The sequence below is a fragment of the Hemitrygon akajei genome, chromosome 11 (genome assembly GCF_048418815.1).
Source record: "Hemitrygon akajei chromosome 11, sHemAka1.3, whole genome shotgun sequence".
Classification (NCBI taxonomy): Eukaryota; Metazoa; Chordata; class Chondrichthyes; order Myliobatiformes; family Dasyatidae; genus Hemitrygon; species Hemitrygon akajei.
The window spans coordinates 87,987,373-87,995,369 of NC_133134.1; the positions used below are offsets into that span (position 1 = coordinate 87,987,373).

General features: G+C 41.8%; 3 non-coding genes across 3 annotated transcripts; 1 reads left to right on the plus strand and 2 right to left on the minus strand.

The window, feature by feature from the left end:
- Positions 1 to 342: 342 nt before the first annotated feature.
- trnav-aac (transfer RNA valine (anticodon AAC)) lies at positions 343 to 415 on the plus strand. Its single transcript has one exon. It is a non-coding gene; the product is annotated as a tRNA-Val (tRNA).
- Positions 416 to 3,330: 2,915 nt separating this feature from the next.
- Positions 3,331 to 3,402, minus strand: trnaw-cca (transfer RNA tryptophan (anticodon CCA)). Its single transcript has one exon. It is a non-coding gene; the product is annotated as a tRNA-Trp (tRNA).
- Positions 3,403 to 4,324: 922 nt separating this feature from the next.
- trnav-uac (transfer RNA valine (anticodon UAC)) lies at positions 4,325 to 4,397 on the minus strand. The gene has a single exon. It is a non-coding gene; the product is annotated as a tRNA-Val (tRNA).
- Between the last annotated feature and the right edge of the window lie 3,600 nt (positions 4,398 to 7,997).

Consider the following 7,997-nt stretch of genomic DNA (forward strand, 5'->3'; position numbering starts at 1 on the left):
TTTCTTTCTCCCCATTTCCTCAGCAGGAGCCGTTATTGATATTTTGTTTCTTTGACTTCCATTTCGCACATACAAGAAGGAACTCACAGGACCACTCGGAGATTATTAAATACCTGTATATGGTGCAGTTGCATCTTCTGGGTTGAGTCAGCAGGAGGAAATTTCAGTTGTGGCGGGGTTGTGAAGATTGTTATCAGCAGAAACAGGCCTTTGTGTTCAGGGTTTTATTAGTACCTGAAATTAGATTTAAGTAGATTTAGCCACTAGACACACTCTAGCAGTTGGTGTTGTGCAGAAGACTCTTCAGATCAGCAGCTGTGAAACATAGCAACCGACGGTGCAGTTTCTGTAGTGTAGTGGTTATCACGTTCGCCTAACACGCGAAAGGTCTCTGGTTCGAAACCAGGCAGAAACATTCTAAGACTTTTTTTGTTGAAATCATATCAAAGAATTGGAAAGTGACACAACCACAACACTCCTCACCCACAGAACGCTGGAGGAATATACAGTAGTATGGAGAGGAATAAGCAGTTAGCGTTTCGGCCGAGACCTTGCATTAGTAGCAGAAAAGAAGAGACGATAAGCCAGAATACGAAGAAGGGGGAAAAGGAAGGGGAAAGTGATTGGTGAAGCCACGTGAGGCGGAAAGTAGTTCGGTGCGGCAGTGAGGGTTAGAATTGTGAAGAAGTTTAAATCTTCGATGAGAGCTGCGTGATACCCTCTCTCACTACTACTCTTCTTTGAAATCTACTTCACTCGAGTTCTTCAAAGTCTTAACGTTCTTCAAGTTTTAACGGCCTAGTAACGCAATTTACTACGATCGGTTCACCAACCTCCCTGCTTCTCACTTCACCCCCACCTCCCCTACCCACGTATCGCCTCCCCCAACTGGCTTTACCGATCTTCAGAAGGCGAGTAATGCATTGGGGGTGATGTGAATGAAGTGTTTAGTAAACCAGGTGGTAATATCACTGAGGAGAATCCGTCTCTGAATATGGTCATGCAATGTTTGGAAGTAGACAGAGCAGTAAATCCGAGGAAATTAACAAATTCTGAAGCAATTCCCACGCAATGAGAGGATACATAACAAGTTGCATCTGAGCATTACAGCTCGGTTCGGCTCGTAGGTGGACTAGTCAAAGCGTGTGTCCAGTGAAAATGAGGTGCTGGGTTTAACTTCCAGGGGAGCGTTGGGTTTGTGGGGTGAATTGCGCTTGGTGAAGTTGGTTTCATGCAAGCTCCGCTGTTGATCGCTTTCACGCCCTGGCGCTACCGACGGAGAGCTGCCAATCGCTGATTCAGCAGCATCTGAGAGTTGCTTTCCGCCTTTTCAATCAGCCCACCCGCACAAAGTGCTACGCTGTGTTCTACTGTATTAGGTTCGCCGAGTGGACTTTAATTCAAATTTCCACCTCCCGTGTTCTGTCCGCTCAGCATTTTGTTTAGCAAGAAACACAAAATGCTGGAGGAACTCAACAACACACGATTTTCTGCAGATGCTGGAAATGTTGGAGCAAATCAGCAAGTCAGTCAGCATCTGTGGAGGGGAATAAGCAATCAACTTTTCATGCATAGACGCTTAATTTGTGCTTTATTCACAGGGAGCTCTGGATTGCAGTGCGGCTGTTTACATGTCACCGGCTCGACTTGCTGCCGGACTGCTCTTTTTAAACTGCCTCCCATTCCGTGCTGAGAATATACTTTCAGTGTACCGCTGCTCTGATCCACGCTCTTATTGAACCGTAGTGGGTAAGTCTCACTAATCAGAGAGAAGGATTTCCGTCCTCTCAGCAAGACAGCTGGGCTTTTTAAGAATCTGCCTGACCCGTGCCTTCCAGCCGCTTTCTGCATTGACCATGTCTGTCCACGCCCGGTTCTCACACTGTTTTCTGTCGCACTTTAATCTTCAGTAGATTCATAGAGCGGAAGTTAATTCTACCACCACCCCTTTCTTGTTTCTTGTAACTTATAGTTTTTAAAATTGTGCCACAAAGCAACAGATTTCATGACGCATGATAGTGATATGAAAACGGAATCTGATTCTGAACCAGTATAATTCCGGACGAGCACCCGCTGGGGCTGTCCGAAAGACATTGCCTTGAGCACACTTTCGCCTCCTGCACCTTGTCGGCAGAATTCGGGGATAGTTTCATATTCCGCAAAACAAAATTCAGAACAGAACCCACAACACATCGATGCTTAAGATCTGTCTGTCACGGAGTTTTCCTGCTTTGTATCGAATAGACCAGACGACCAGAAAATAGTTTTTAACGGCCTAGTATCGCGATTTACTGACAAACTTAAACTAATTCATAACGCCGCTACTAGACTTTAATCTAAAACCAGGATGAGGGAGCGATTCATTCCCGTCCGAGCTAGTCTGCATTGCAATTTTAGAATTGACTTCAATGTTCTTTTACTTGATGTTTAACCTCTTAATGGTGTCAGATCGAGTACATCACGGAATTTTATTTCGTTTTATAACCTTGCTCGAGCTCTCAGCTCTCTTCGGCTGGTCTCTTAAATTTAAGCAATCTCCCTCAAAAGATAATTGGCAGGTCAACTGTTTTGCACTATGCTGGAATTTATCGCCTAAATCAAGAAGAGATGCAGACTCAGTTGACACATAAAAACGTAAGGTCAAATCCTATCTATTTAACATTGCTTTTAATAAACTTCTTTCCCTCCAGTGAAGCTTCAGTGAAGGTTTCGCTAATTGTTCGCTTCAATTGACATTAGTGAACAGTCGAGAAGAACGGAAATTTTCCCGAAGCTTAGAACAACCTTTGCTTTTCAATGCCACTGATCTGTTATTCCAGTCTCTTGAGCTTCAATTCAAAGGGAAGAACCCGGAGAAGAAATTGCTGAGACCCTTTTCATATACCTGCCCCTTTTGTCGAATATTTAATCCTCGTCGATCTTTAAAATTTGCGTGGTTCTGGTGACATTGCGAACTTTTAAAATGCTGCCAATATTCAGTGGGACTGGCGGCGACTTTACCGACTTTCTGAAGAAAGATAAATGCAAAGATGAAGGGAAGGCAGAATGTGCTGAAAACGTAGCTCCTTCGTTTCACAGATGCTGGCTAAGCTGGTGAATGTTTGCAGTTTTCTGTGTTAATTTCAGGTTACAACGTCCGCAGGTTTTTTCTAATAAAAGGGTAATTTTGTTTTTCGACACAGGGTAAATATCAACAACTCAGTGCTGAACTTGGCAAAATATGAGAAATAACTGCTCGTTTGGCAGTTACTTGTAGAAGCAGAAGTTTCACTGAATTCTGGAAAGAATTATTCAACGGAACTGTGATAATAAAATGGGGAACAAAGTTTGTGACCCCGACGTGATTCGAACACGCAACCTTCTGATCTGGAGTCAGACGCGCTACCATTGCGCCACGGGGCCCAACGATGCAATTTCCCTCATTAAAAGTACTTTGATGAACTCCTGCTGTGGTGGAGTTTTACCGGTCAGCGTAGGATTTCTTCTCCCTCGTCCCGGCGCTGCCGTCGAAGAGCTGTCAATCTCTTGAGGTGTATAAGATGATGAGAGGCATTGATCGTGTGGATAGTCAGAGGCTTTTTCCTAGGGCTGAAATGGCTAGCACGAGAGGGCACAGTTTTAAGGTGCTTGGAAGTAGGTACAGAGAAGATATCAGCGGTAAGTTTTTCACGCAGAAAGTAGTGAGTGCGTGGAATGGGCTGCCGGCGACGGTGGTGGAGGCGGATACGATAGGGTTTTTGAAGGGACTCCTGGACAGGTACATGGAGCTCAGAAAAATAAAGGGTTATGAATAACCCTCGGTAATTTCTCAGGTGAGGACATGTTCGGCACAGCTTTGTGGGCCAAAGGGCCTGTTTTGTGCTGTAGGTTTTCTATGTTTCTTCTGTGTTTCTGAATGAGCCGTGTCTCGGAACCGATTTCTCTTCAGTGACCTAGTTCATCCACACACAGTAGTTACAAAGTTTCCTGTCACATTTTAATATTCGTTTATATTCACCGTGTGGAATTCATATCAACCTTCTTCCCCCTCTGTCTGCGCGCTCAGTCCTTTATTTAGTGACACACGCACACAAAATTATGGAGGAGCTCAGCAAGTCAGGCAATATCTATGCCGTGTAACTTCTCTATAATTTATCTTAATTTAAATTTAATTATTCTATCTTTGTTAGATGTGCAGAGCAATGTAGTGAATGTTAATGTCAATGAAAACAAATCGAAGGTTCACGACATTTACACCATTTATGCCCATGATAATAGTCTTGTTCACGGGACCGTTGAGTGTTATATGTTTGCCAAACCCTGGAGTGAAAAGATAAATCAACCGTGTTTCTGTCCAGGATTGAACTGGAGACCTTTCGCGTGTAAAGCGAACGTGATAACCACTACACCACAGAAACCACACAAGCGCTCAGTATTTCACGCTGCTGAACATTGATACCAGGTGAATTTCTTCACATTAAATACAATCTTTTCTGTGCCAAGCAAGAAATAGAAACTCTTTAACGCTTGCGCATCATTCCTCTCTGGTTTCAGTAAAATAATATGAACTGTGCTGTATTTTATATACAATTATATATATATATATATAATTGGAAAAAAGGACACTGAGATCCCCAGGACAGCAAATTTAGACTAAAAGGTAAGAGAGGAGTCCTCGGTGTATGGCCAACCATCGGAGAGGGAGAACCGAATGCCAATATTACCTTTAAGAAATGTAAATATTATCTGTAAAGAATATTATATCTTGTATAATTGTGAAAAGATTGTCTCAACGGAAACCGGAGGAGGAAAATGGGTAATAATAACGGTAAGTTTCTCTCTTTCAATATTTTTATTAATATTATATATAGATACAAAATTCATAAGGATACAAGTAATACGAATTACATTACATTTAAATCACAGTAATAGGATTACAGTATCCCATATTCAAAATCAATAATGTAGAAAACAGATTGAATTATGAAATGAAATAAAGTAAAATGATTGTATTTTATTAAAATAATCTACCCCCACTACCGAAGTGAGCTGGTTGGTGAAAAAGAAAACAGAAAATAAATACCTTACCATATAATATAATAATAATGGCTCAGAACCATACTTTAATAACAGTTCAAAGATTATGAAAATAACAGAAAGGGTCCCCATAACATTAGAAAATCATGGTTAGAATCAGAAATCGAACAATGATTCTTCTCTAGATCAAGGCACAACATAACGTCAGATAGCCATTGAACATGAGTGGGCGGGGCAGCCTCCTTCCACTTGAGCAAGATCGTCCTCCTGGCCATAAGAGACATAATGGCCAATACCCGCAAATTGGATGGCTTCAGGTTTGTAATACTATCCTCAACAATACCGAACATGGCAGTCAAAGGATTGGGCTTAAAACTAACATTGAAGAGTACAGAAAAAGTTTGAAATATATCTTTCCAAAACTTTTCAAGGCTCGGACATGTCCAGAACATATGAATTAGCGTGGCCACTCCATTTGTACATCTATCACAGTAAGAGGAAATATCTGCGTAGAAACGAGAGAGCTTGTCTTTAGACATATGAATTCTATGTACCACTTTGAATTGTAATAAAGAATGACGAGCACATAATGATGAAGAATTAATCAATTTTAAAATAGTCTTCCAGTTCTCTTCAGATATGAGAAACTGTAAATCCTTTTCCCAGTCTCCTTTAATTTTATCTAAAGAGACCTTTTTCAGTCCCAACAGCAGACCGTAAATGTGAGATATTGAATTATTGGATATTCCGTTCTGGATATTACATTAACCATGGGAATTGCCCTATATGGGTTTCTTTGGAAGTCAATTCTGTTATGAAATTTTCCGTTACTTCTTTACTTGAATCCTCACTTCCTCTATCTTTAAATCAACTAACTGACGATGTGGTGGTCAAACATACTTTGAGGATTTGGTTACAGGTTAGAAAACATTTCGGTTTATTGAGATTCTCTCACTCGAGTCCTATCCTTTCTAACTGTTTTTAAAAACCATCTTTAATGGACCTATCTTTTAAAGAATGGGATAGATTGGAGTTTAAACGATTTCAAGATTTGTTTGATGTAGGGAATCTCTCTTCTTTTGTGCAACTTTCAACGAAATTTAACCTTTCCAATACTCACTTTTTTCGATATTTACAGATTAGAGATTTTTAAAGATCCCAACTACATACATTTCCTACAAGTCCAGATAAAAGTATAATAGATACAATAACGGTAAGTTTCAACGTAAGAATTAAGGAAAAGGACCCAGGGGCGAATCATCTTTTGAATCGGAGCCCTCCAATCCTCGGACAAAAGCGCCCATAGATAAAAGTACACGAAAGAAGGTCGAGAGGTATAAGAAGACGAACAGCTCTTAGGCGACCCGTTAGTTTCCTCCAGTCCCCCGCCGACAAGGTTGGACATGGGAGGTAGCAGGTACTCCATAACTTTTTCTCCTGATCTCTTTGGATGGAGCTGTGGGGATTGGCTTTATGGCGGATCACGTGATCTGAAAAGATTCAATATTGGAAAAATGAAACAAAAGCCGGGGATGAGATCCTAATTGAGATTAAGAGTATATGATGTGGCGTTTTAACCAATGGGAAGAGGTGGCTGAACGGCACCATCCTCCGAAGGTTAAGTTTAAAGAAGAGGTGGAACAAATTAGCAGAAGGCCGAGTTGATCTCCCACGTTCCCCCCCTCCCCCATCAGGGCCCTCGGCTCCGATTTCCTCAGGCACCAGACTATATCTACGAATAGCACCCTTCCCCCTTTCCCCTTATCTGGAACCTCTGGATGATATGGAAAAAATAGAAATGGCTGTGGGACTGGCACCTCCATCGGGGAACTGAAATAATGAATGACAGGCTGAACGGAGCAAAGGATGCTATTCTCGCACGGCAGGCAACACAGCGACTTCGAAGAAGCAACTAATTGAAGCAGACGAAGGGGGAGGCTATTACTGATTTTATTGCCCCGTTTAAAGTTTCTTGAGAATCTAGCGCAGGGAAACTTGAGGCAGTTTGGGAAGTTGTGTTCTTACTCCTGGCAGTGCAAACGTTTACACATTGTCTCCGACCGGAGGCAGCACATTCTTTTAAATTGACCAATCTGAAGTGGCATTACCTAAAGGCAGCCGAAGTATTAAGACTATAGGGCTAGCCAGAGTTCCTTTAATAGAACCTCTGTCCGAGTCCGTTGAAAAATTTGATTGTTGAAATATTTGTTATAGCAGAGAACTCACATCTTAATTTGCTTGGACGCCAGGCATTCGATAAACTAAATGCTGTGATTCATTGTACCTCCGAAGGATTGTATCTTGAAATCCCTGAGAATTGTACCTGAGCTGTACCTGAGCTCCACACTTTAATGTTACATAAAACTGAACAATCAGGAAGCCCAGCTGTTCTCTACAGCTGGGAAATTGGGGGAAAACCCCCGGGAGACTGGTTGTGGCAGCAAATAGGAGTAGACACTAAAGTGGGGGAACTCTAGGATGATTCAATCGGAACTTGTAAACTAGTAATTGCTCTGTTCTGGATTGCGGCCTTCAGGGATCCAGCTCCCGATGACTATGATAGAAACCAAGCAAATTACCATGAACGGAGGGGGAAAATATTATTATCGGGTAGGGTAATTTTTCCACATATCTCACTAGCAGTGAAACCTCCTTTTAACCCGAAATAGTTGTCATTATGGTGAGACAGATATTGGAATACAGGACGTCACCTAACTAAAGAGGAGTGTCTTACTATGGACAAGATACAGTGGCAACAGTAGTAATTCCGTTACATGCCGACTATGAATTGCACAGACAGAGTCCTTCCTCTAATCATGCAGGATTAGTGAGATCTGTAACTCCCCATCAGGTTATTCTTAAACGAAATGCCCGATTATCCTCCATCAGACAATATCTCCTATCTCTAGAAACCGTCAGCGGTACTAAACCTGCCATGGAGACCCTATTGCAGCAAAGATTAACTCAGGGTCCTTTCAATA